The sequence below is a fragment of the Dermacentor albipictus genome, chromosome 5 (genome assembly GCF_038994185.2).
Source record: "Dermacentor albipictus isolate Rhodes 1998 colony chromosome 5, USDA_Dalb.pri_finalv2, whole genome shotgun sequence".
Classification (NCBI taxonomy): Eukaryota; Metazoa; Arthropoda; class Arachnida; order Ixodida; family Ixodidae; genus Dermacentor; species Dermacentor albipictus.
The window spans coordinates 45274704-45286706 of record NC_091825.1 but is presented as its reverse complement, the minus strand read 5'-3'; positions in this window follow the sequence as shown (position 1 = coordinate 45286706).

The following is a 12003-nucleotide window of genomic DNA, read 5'->3' as shown; positions in this document are numbered from 1 at the left end:
ACACCAGAAGTGTTTAGCCCATGCACTAGAATATTATGAACCATAATATCAAAAGCTTTCGAAAAGTTAAAGTAAGCAAAGTCTATCTGACCTTCGGCCTCAACAATTCATGTAACATCGTTCAGAAAGGACACGCACTTGGTTTCTGTGGATCGCATGACATAAACTGTGTTGTAACAGTGAAATTTCGCGTTTGAGATGGAAGGACAAGTGCTTGCGCAATAAAACTTCAAAAAGTGTGAATAACGGAGAAAGCAGCGACACCCGTGAAGAGTACCCCACTTTCCCACTCCCACCAAACCTATGCACTGGAACGACAACCAAGAGTTTCTGATGTTTGGGAAGCAATCTTTGCTCTAAAAATAACTGTGAAATGTGCGCAAGAGGCTGTATATAGAAATGTGCACACCCATTCGCGATGAAAGTGGGGACACCATCAAGTGATAAAGAAGGTTTTTGCTTCAGTGGTCATGATAGCAGCCATCATATCCGAAGACGTGCCGGTATGGACGACTAAGTTTTCACCAAGATAGGTGCCACCGCACATGTTCGTCGTGCCTGAAGCTGCTAGCGAATAGGCCAATGAAAAATAGGTGAGCACCGGAGAGATAGCACAACTCATTGAATTTCGGAATGACACCAATACGCGTATAGGTTGATTCATAATCTTTGACGTAGCTCTGAAATTAATGTCGTCGCCTTGACAAGTTGAACAGTGGATATTCAAACTGCAGTCGTCTGACAGCACTCATCATGTCCGCGATCTTGGTAGCGGCTAACGTAGTAATTCAAACACAATGCTTCTGAACATTGGACTGTGTTCTTTAATGTTTTTCATTTTCACTTGGTGTATGAATTATTTACTGCGAAGTGCACTCCTGAAAACATTCCTTGAGGTGATTTGTATACAAACAGCACACCGTATTTAGGCCACTAAACTTTTTGAAAAACTGCAAGGTGCGTTGTTATAAAAGAGCACGTATCAACACAGCCACGCAAACAAAAAAATGTCGTGGTCAGATGCGGAATATATATGCTTAAACAACTCTATTGCTACAGCAAGTATGTGGATCCACCAGGCGGAGTTCCACCGTGGTTGGCATCGGCGTGAGTACCACTGTGATGTTGCGTACAATATCCAAGCGCGATAACATCGTCGCCGCGTGCCCTATGCGGCATATGCGAGCCAACGACAGTAGTTCAACCTTGCGTGCGCAAGGGAGGAAAGCGGGGAAGAAGTGTGCCGTCCTCTATCGTGCGGAAGGTACCGGGACGAGGAGGATTGATGTGTTCTACTCCGGGGGTGGTAGCGTATGGCATGGCCGCGCGGCCCCTATCTTGAAAGCGATCAGCAATGGGGACAGAGTGTGCCGCGTGTTGATTACTGCGCGTGCGCTGTGTTCTCGCCGCTTAGTTTACGTTAGAGTTTACTATAATACAGTTGAGCTGAATGAGCGGCTGGTGCGACCACAAAACATAGTGTGTCAGCGCTGCGATCGAAGTCGATTGCGCCGCATCAAGGTTGCGACGTTGGAAACTGCTGCGATACTTGTCGGAAGGCTCCTTCGTCACCACTCAAGCGGTGTTTGTTATTGTATATGACATGAGTTTATGCCGTAGGAATAGAGACTTTCTTTCTGTCCTTGATTTCATTTTTTTAATGACGTTCAGTGTTGGTGTGTGCATTGCGGCCGCTATGTCGGCTGTCATTCTACTATTTTAGTGTGCCGCTCGCTTTCAAGAAGAAATATATTTCCTTCTCTTCAAGCAGCATGCATCTGTCGTGAGTACTTTTGCGCATCTTAGGTCTTGCAAAACGGAGACGGAAAAGATATGTAAACTTTCTGCTTGCTGCTTCAAAGAAGTAAAACATAGCTGCACCATCCGGCACCCTGCACTCAGATTTACGGGAAGTATTCTCGCAGAAAAAGAAAAAAGAAGGCAGTTCAACCTTCCAATTATATTTACGCTAAACTTTGGTCTGTATGCCGGATAAAATTATTTGTCCAGTGCCTGCTTAAAAAAGAAATAAAATTGACACCGTAGCATTAGTTAGTTGTTACATAGTGGACATAGCGTTGCTGTGCTAAACTCGAACACACGGGTACAAGCCACGTCGCGGAATTCAATGGGAAAAAAATGAAAAAGAGCACTCTTGTATTTCGGGTTAGGCGCAAGTTAAAGAACACCAACTTATGAGAACTTAATGGCGTGCCTCATAACCATATTGCCAGACGTAAAACTCCAGACTTTGTTTATTAAAAGGAAACATAAAAAGGAGGTAGCTGCTTCTTTCGGGATTTTCCTAGGGCTGTAAATGAAAGAAATTATTCTCGAGTCTGATTCCTGAAAAAAATAAACATGTTAGCTTATCTTATATTTCTTACCTGCCGTTCGCAACTATACATCCGCTCAAGTATATATGCAGCTTCTATATTATAAGCGGCTGCTTTCAGTTATCCGGTGCACTATCATTCGGACAGCAATGAATCATTTAAAGGAACGGTATGCCTCACATACACCTAGATGCACTTCTAGATCTTCTCTATTCGTTGTAGAAAAGTGTGGTACCACAATGGGCACCTAGATTTAATGGGTTGCAGACATGCTGAGTCTGTCAAAAAATGTTTTCCTTGCCTGAATAATGTTAGCAGATCTACAGGGCGCCCGAAAATGGAGTGTTTATATTGAATGACAGCTGGGAACTTTTTGAGCAGGCCCAATTACCTTCTGTGCTTTAATTCTCTCAGGAACTGGTGCTCCTCTGCGCAACAGCCACGATTCTTCAGCATCGCTGTCATTCGGAATAAGAGCCCTCACTTGCATTGGCCCCTTGCGCTCGAAACTTCAAAAGGGCAGTTATGCATCGCATCTGAAGTGAAATGGCTGCTCCATAATTGTTAATAGTGAATTTGGAATTCAAATACAATCTGAATAGAAAATACCATTTAATTAGAGTTTATGTTTCAACTTCATTTTGCCCGCTGACACGTTGAAGGGGTTTGCCAGACGAGCCACGGAGATTACATTGGTAAAAACTTCCCGGTCTCCCCGATTCAATTTGAGTACACAGGTAATATATTTCCCCTAACAGTGTTGTTCATATCAAGGTACAATAATTGCACTGATTCCTTTTCTCAGAAAGTCGACTGGTGCACCTAGCGCTGGTGCGCATTTTAAAAGGAACACGATTATTCCCGTCGAGACATATTGCTTTTTCAATCACTGCATTTCGAATATCTGATAACATTTAATTACTCATACGTCGTGAATATACAGGCTGTCACGGATAACTTTAGCGGTGGTTAAAAATATGCAAATACTACGTAGCCGCACACAACCAAGGTAATGTTGTTTGCCGTCGCTTGGAGATTCATACCGCCCGATTAGATGAAAAGTCTTCATTATTTGTAATGTTCTCAAATTTATAGTAAGATGAAAAGTGTCAAAGAAAGTTGTAGAGCAACATGAAAAACATTTTGTTGCTCAATACGTGGCACATAAAGTGTTTTTCCGAGTGTGAAAGAAGCCCGCGTATACACGCGAAGTGCTTCGAGCGGCCAATCACACCGCAATTTTGCGCGCATTTGCGGGATTCTTTCACGCTCGGAAAAAGAAAGACTTTTATGCAGCACGTATGGAGTAACAGAAAGCTGTATCGGGAGTTTTCATGTCGAGCTACAGTTTTCTCTAACTGTTATATTCGGGAAATTGATTAATTATTCAAGACCAGTTATCTAATTAGGCAAAACTGTAAAAATAATTTAATTATCTACAAGCTTCTTACCGAGCCTGGTGTGTAATTCAAGTGAGCCCCAGAGAAGATATCTCGGCTTCTCCTTGGCTAATTTTTGGATGTGTAAATTAATGTGCAGAAAACTAAACTAATGTTTAACAGTCTCAAGAGACAACAGCAGTTTACGATATGTGGCGAGGCAACCAATGTGGTAAGGGAATACATCTACTTAGGGCACACAGTGACCGTGGATCAGGATCATGAGACTGAAATAATCAGAAGAAAAAGAATGGACCGGGGTGCGTTTGGCAGGCATTCTCACTTCATGAACAGGAGATTGTCATTATCCCCCAAGAGAAAAGTTTATAACAGCTGAGCCTTATTAGGACTCACCTATGGAGCAGAAAACTGGAGGCTTACGAAGAGGGTTCTACTTAAATTGAGGACGACACAACGAGCTACGAAAAGAAGAATGTTTGGTGTAATGTTGAGTAGCGGGGTGATAAGAAGAGAGCAGATTGGGTGAGGGAACAAACGCGAGGTAAAGACATCTTAGTTGAAATCAGCAAAAAGGAAATGGGCATGCAGGGCATTGTTTGAACCGCACCGATGGCACCGGCTGTTGGAATCTCAGCGCTGCCACCAGCTGTTGGAACCTCGGTGCTGACACCCGTTGTTGCAAACGGACCGTTGGCGCCCGTTGTTGCAAATGGGTCGCAAGCCCCAAGGGTAGCGTTGGCCTGGCGGCCTGGGGCACACTGGAAGCATCCGAAGGTCCCAGCAAAGCATGAGGCGACTGCTAACAGAACAACTTGTTTATTCTAGCATCGCAAAGAGCGGGCGGTCAGGTCGACCGAAGTAGAGAGACGGGAGAGCACGTTACTCAACAGAAGAAATCAGAGCCTCTCTCTTGGCGTCCGGGGGCAGCTGCTCTTATACTCTCGGAGTTGAGAGCAAGAGGGAAGGTCACGGGACTACGTCACGTGACGGTGGAGCACGGACGGACTGAGAGACACGTTGGGACAAGGAGGTGACGCATCAGCCGGGCCGGCGTCGGTCAGACTTCCTCGCTTCACAGTTGGGGAGCTCCTCTCCCCGGCTGCCGCGCTTTGACAAGCGTGGGCACACACACACACACGCACACACAAAGACACGTGGCACTGAACATGCCGGGACGCGCTCGGCGGGGATGCGTCGCGGCCGCTCCGAACGGGCCAAAATGTCCGCCGCTTTGAATGAAGCCCCGGCGTCCGCTGCATCCGCGCAGGCGAAACGTAACAGCATGTAATGAGGAGGAAAGATAACCGGTGGTCGTTAAGGGTTACAGACTGGATTCCAAGAGAATAGAAGTGTAGCATGGGGCGACAGGAAGTTAGGTTGACGAAGGAGATTAAGAAGTTTGCAGGTACAACGTGGTCACAATTAGCGCATGACCGGGGTAGTAACGGGACAGGCCTTTTCCCTGGAATGGGCGTAACCAGGCTGCTGCTGCTGATGATGAAGATGATGATGATTATGATGACGATGATGACGAAATGAATGCTATCATCATTAGGAGCAACATGGATGCATTAGGTCCACGGCAGGCCCCTCCCTGCGATCTCCAATTATCTCTGTGTGGCACTCGCTACGTGCGCGTGGAGATTTTCTAGTTTCATCATCCCACCTGATCTTCTTCCGCCTTCGACTGCGCCTCCCTGACCTCGTAACCGATCACGTGACTCTAGCAGCATGTTGGCACTCTTTGGCGTGCATTACATATTCTGCAGAACTCTTTTTTTTTCTCTTATTGCCAAAAAGAATATCGGCTACCTCCGTTTATTCTATTATGCACACCGCTCTCTCGTTCTCTAATATTAATAACCGCACAAATTAGCCTAATTACATTCACAATTGTCGCATGATAAATTGGAGACAATTCGTGTACTTAGAATCTCCAAACGTACCAAAGTAGCCATCAAATGAAAATAAATAAAACATTGGTTCCCACCACTCTCATCAATCATCGGATCAATAAGACAGGGTCGTATACTAAATGAGCAACATATAAAATATCTGAGTACCTTCAACAAAGTTGTTTAATTGAACTAAGCACTAACACGAAAAGAATGATGCTAAGGCAGCTGTATTTAATCAACGTTGTTCGCATATGGCAATACGTTCTCTATCACTCCACTTAACGTGAGGACAATAAGATTTAAACTTTAAACGAGAATTTCAGGGAAGAAGGTTTCGTTACAAACTGCTTTTGGCAGCAGCGGCACCTTGCTTTTTGTATACCCTTCACAGCAATCACTACGACACCACTATAAGCTGCGCACAATATAGAGTAATCTTGATCTGTACGGAAAACGGCATAGTCTCGCGGAAAATATTCACTGCTATGGAAACGTTCATTAAGCCAAGTTTCGGTAAGAAATTTGCTGTCAAAATGTATAGTGCCAAGATTTGAAAGGAATTCATTTGCTTTTGTTCGAAGGCCACATACATTTGGTGATTATTATTACAAATCATTTTCCTGAGTCCAGTAGTTGCTTCACTTCTTTTGCCTTCAGCGGAGCATAAAACGGCCAAAAGATCGACCCTCGAAGCCATATTCGGACAATATCGGCTGTTTTAAAATCCGCTCTCTGATCTGGTACATGCAAAGAGATGTAACTGTCCTGTTTTTGGCCAGCTGTATCCATTGCAATGAGTTGTTCGGGACAAGGCAATTCAGCGGCATCATATAGTCATGTGGGGTCGTATTAGGACTTAAGCGAGAGAGAGAACAAAATCTCCGACCATTACGATACTCCCGAATGCGAAATTTTTGCGCATCTGTATACTTGCTTTGATTTCGAGACATTTTGAGGTACATAATTTAAGACCGATATCACCGCACCTACTGTCACTTGGGCAGTGCCGTCACCGGGTTAGCAGAGGGAGAGGGCGTGTGGAAGTGCTGACATGACGAGCGGCATCGGATCCAGCTGTGCAGAAAGACGACGACGAATGCGCCAGCACTGGCAAGAGTTTGTTCACGCGGTTACGCCGAGGGACGGCAAACGTCGACCAGGAAAAGAGCGCCGTCTCCTGATGCTTTTTCCAAGACAGACGCTTCTCTTTTGTTGATAAATATTCACGATTTCATGCTGAAAAATCACATCGTTGCGCAAGTTAGCATTTGCTCCCAACACTTGAAGTTGTCTTGGCGATGGTCCCTCCGGTAAGGCTCTGCGGCTGAGCGTAATGGCAGCTGACCGTGGAATAGGTCTGCTAAAACTGTATATTATCTAGGGGAGAAAATTCCCACGGGGCATGAGCAAACGTTAAGACAATACGTGCTATAGAAAGCTCCATCCTACAAAGACGACGGTTATGTGCGTATCATGCAGCTTCTAAACCGCCCTTGCAGAACTACTTTCCAGTGGTTTGTTGGCTCGCCCCAGGCTAGAGTAGAGTAAGGACACACATTAGATAATGGCTCGAACTTTAAAGGACTGCAGTTTTATAAGTAACTGCGATATGCCTGCATCATTCCCAGAAGTTCTATCAAACAGGAAGTATTGTTTACTACAAAGCTTGCAAAAAGATTGCTGGCTCTCCCGTAATCGAGAGTAGATATAGGCATGGAACGGCAACCGGTAAAAAAGATTGTTTCGAGACGACTAGCCACATTCCTAAAACAAATGGAATCCTTGTTCGCAACGGCACAACTCACCACCCTGCACCGCACCATGTCATACTTGACACTGGTCTATATGGACGCTGCCCAGCTAGAAGAAAATCGGCTGAAGGTCGCACGACAGGCAGCGAAAAACGCAAAGGAGACAAAGCGCACTGCATAGCTAGCAGAAGAATGAATTGAATTGTAGGGTTTTACATGTCAAAACCACAATTTGATTATGACACACGCCGTAGTAAGGTACTCCGCATTATCCTTGATCTTTAGGTGGTCATTAACGGGGCCCCGATGTACTGGACCCGGGCGCTTTTCCATTTCGCCTCCATCGAACTGCGGCGGTCTCGGCGCGGATTTCGTTCCGCGACCTCGTGCTTAGCAGCGCAACACCCTAAGCGCGAAGCCACAGAGGCCCGCAGAAGAACCTGAAGGAAGCGCAACGGAGCGTGGCGCTATCTCTCGAGGCGACGCAAAAGCTACGCCGCGGATCTTCTCTGCTTCTCAAGTCGACCTTCTTGAGAAGCAGCCAGTACTGCTTCTTCAGCCCAGTAGAAGAAGCCCTCAGTACCTCGCAAAAGGCAATGGACCCTGCCACCAACCACACGGCGCAGCCAGAGCCGAAGGAACGGCGCATGTTGCAGGACTGCAAATACTACGGTACACGCTACACACAAATACTACAATGCAAATCAGAGTACTTCCGCTTAATCTTCACTACGTTGACGAACTCTTCCGTAAATATCTTCGCAAGTTGCCATATGTTCAACAAAAAGAGTTCCACATATACACTGCAAATTTTCTGCAAGGACTGGAGCATCGTTGTCGTTATGTCTGGTGGCGTGGCCTTCGTAGTCGCAGAAGGCTTGCAATTCCAGCTGCGAACGCTCTTTGAGGCAGTTCTCCAAACGATGATGTTTAATTAGATAGTCACTGTCAGTGTTTTGTACATTCCTTTGCCCTGGGGCTCTGTAGAGTAGAATTGCAGAGCTTTATTGGAAACATTCATGACCCCTACAAGGCGATTGGAGATTTAAACGTGCCAAAGACAAAGCTGGCCGAAATACATATCTAGAATGAATTTCTATACTAACAAAAGAAAGCCTTGAACAGAGTTCAAAAATAAAATTCCTGTAATCTCAGCCTCTACCTTAAATAAATACACAGGTAGACACAGTCAAACACTAAACTGATTCTCTAGAAGCACACCTTGTTTATATTGTCCAGTAGTAGTGACGGTGAAGAAAGCAGCGATACTGGAACTACGAAACAAGCATTTTATTGAGCCAACTTGTGCCCTCAAAAACAGGCTACACTCAAAGAACGGCGACAGTGGCGAACACAGTGGGCGATCTTTGAAAATCTGATCTCCAGGTCAAGCGCATCGGCTTATATACAAGAGCCGTCGAAGGTTGTACAATATTCGCCGGTGCCGGCGTGTTTTCGAGAAAGTTCTACACAATTCGCGTCGCACATGCAATCAGATTATGCAAGCTTCGGGGACCACATGCAGCAGCAGGAACCGTCGATATTTCAGAAACTTCCTATAAATGCGGGTGCGTCCCGCGCTGAGCGATAATATTTTTTAGACGATGAAAAGCGGTCAGCCAAAATAATATACAAGTACACGTCTCAATATTCACAACTTTTCGAACTACTCTGACAAATTCCTAGAATATACTAATGATAAGCGGCCGCGCCTGATCATGATCAACTTATGTTTCATCGACTTATGTGTTTGATCACATGATCAAACACATAAGTTATTCAACGTCAAAGAAATCAGCGGCATCCATCTCACCATGATTTTCGACAGTGTATTTAGCGCCTAATCAATATAGCGACACAACGTATTTCCGCCAGCGGAACGACTTATTTCAGAGGCGTGCACTGCAGTCAGATTCCTCTTCTGTGCTTCCTCCAGAACACCTGGTGCCATCTAGCGTTGCCGCCGTAAATCCTGCACCTGGCTTCTGAAATACAATGGCGCGCTGGTGCGTGCCAACGCAGAGAAACGCATCATTCGACAACCGGGCTCCTCTCTAGCGCAAATTTCTGGACACGGTGCGCCATCTGATGGCACTGCCGAGAAGTCAGAAAGTTGCCACAAAGAAGAGAAGCGCGGCGTGCCGATGACACCGAACACTGAAGTTTGTTCCCTCACTTGCCGTGCAGTCAACGGCACATACTCAGTGGATTCATGGCACAGCTCGCTACAGCGTTGACATTAAGAAAATTCTTTGAAAAGCGGTACATTCGCAGTGCATGGAAATGCCTTGGTTTGCTGCCCTTGTAGAAGCGTTGCGACGTGGGTTCAATTGCGCTCAGCTTCGGAGATATTGAAAGCCTAATTTGCACCATTCTAGAAGCGCACATTCGGAGTGGCACGTACCAATTACCCAAGTTGGCGTTAAAGACGCTCTTTGAAGAGCGGCTCACACCTACAGGCACGTGCCGAATGGCCAAAGTTGACATTCAAGAGGTTCATTGAAAAGGCGCGCACGCCAAGTGGCTCGTGCGCAGTGATCCAAGTGGACGTTGGAGAGTTTCTTCGAACCCGGGTGCCAACCCAGTCGCGCATATTATATAGATTCATGTCAGCATGAAAGAGGATTGTTGAAGAGCGACACCTGTGTACAGGTTGCTACGGACAGTGGCGATCAAATTGAAGGTGATCGCGCGAGCATCGACGGTGGGCATTCCAAGCAGCATAGCGGCCGATTTGGGAACTGCGAAAATAAAAATTGCGCTGCCTTCTTCCCCTATTATGCTCTTCCAGGCTGCAACCATCACCCCAAGACCAACTCGCCACATTTTTCTGTTTGTTTCTCTTTCATGGCAATGATCTGTGTGCGTCACTTCCTCATGCATATCTTGGCTAACTATGCAAACTAGAAGTGAGGCCAACTAGCACTTACCAACTAGCTCAGCTTTCTGTCGTTCTTGGCTAACAATGACGCCTCTGTGCAACAGCTCATACCGCAATCGAAATGAATTCGCAGGTTATACCGCGAACGGTGACGGGAGTGACAGCTTTTCAGGGAACACCAAAAGAGAGAGAGGGGAACCATCTGATGTTTCCCTCTCGACCGATGGTGACGACGTAACGTGGCGCTGCTTGTAGAGTTTGCTTGCTCGAGCAATCACCTTCAAGTTGGTCGCGACTGTACTCAGTGACCGAAGTTAGTCTGATGGTTGGTCTTAAACCCTGTTACCTCAGCAAAGCAGCCCGATGCACTACCCATTCGACCGCGCACTACCGAGTGAACCAGGTAGGCGGCAAAATGGTTACATATATACAAACTTACATTGACACATAGCCCCCATATACTGCGTGGAGTGCCCAAATTATGCTAACGCAATAATGTCTGAAGCGAAGTGCTTGAGCAAAATAAATACACTGTTCAATTATTTAGTTGCGTACAACCTGGGGCAGTGACAGAGGATGTCTTCTTAGTCTGCATAAGATTCTCATTCGCCCTGCATGGGCCGTTTTATCAGGCTCGGGCCCGGCCTGAGCCAGAAATTACTACACGTTGGAATCCGGTGGCCGGTGATTTCAAATTTAGCTCGTACCTGTCCCGGGCCTGAATGATCCGTGCACGGCATGACTTGGTAAGGCCTGGTTTGTTTGACCCTTTAGTCCTTGAATCAACGCGCAGCATGGTTACCTTTTTTGTGATAGTGAAGTTACTGTCATGTATGACAGTAACTGATGGGCACTCTTCCAGCTTCAGGGAGCTTTTTGTCATGCATCCCATTTTGTTGACTACTCTGTAAAAGTGAGTGAAATAAACCTTTACGTAGTTTTCATTACTTGCTTAACTGAGATTATCATGTGATTTTCCAATATTGAAACGCACACAGATAATGAATAGAGTGGAAAATAGCAAGGGAGCAGGCTACAGATACTGGCACCGAGAGTGGCGCATTACCTGCTTACGCTTTAGGAAGCAGGATATAAAAAAAGAACTTGAAGATTATTTGCAAGAGAAATATTTCACAACGTCCGGTTTTCAGCTAAAGTTATAGCTAAAAAAAGTGCAACCTCTGTTCCCCATGTTTGTGCGAGAAACTGTGATATGAAACGACGATCGTACTGCACATTCCAAATAGTTCTGGGGCAATATATAGTGAAGGCATAGGTGAACACTACCATACATGGCGAATAATTTTGTCTCACTTTCGAATCTAGTAAAATTGATGCAATGTACCGTGATACACCGGTTTAAATACACCGGTCTATTGGCCTTCAGGAATACCCTAATACAGGACCACTGAAGGCTTCCGTCATTCTCTAACTCCCTATGGGCCCTGAAGGTATAGAAATAAATAAATAAATAAATAAATAAATAAATAAATAAATAAACAACTTTATTATTTAAACATACATTGTTGGCCTGCAAGGGTAACGCAAGCGCGAAATGACATTGCCCCACGAAACATTATATTTTCTTTGCATTATTCGGCCTCCCTATTACGATGAAAAATTCTACACACAGCAATTTGCCTATCATGGTTTCGAAATATCTGCATATGTAATCTCTGCATACTTTTGTTGCATCACGTGAGGTGTTAAGCACACGGCTATGTACAATAGAACCAG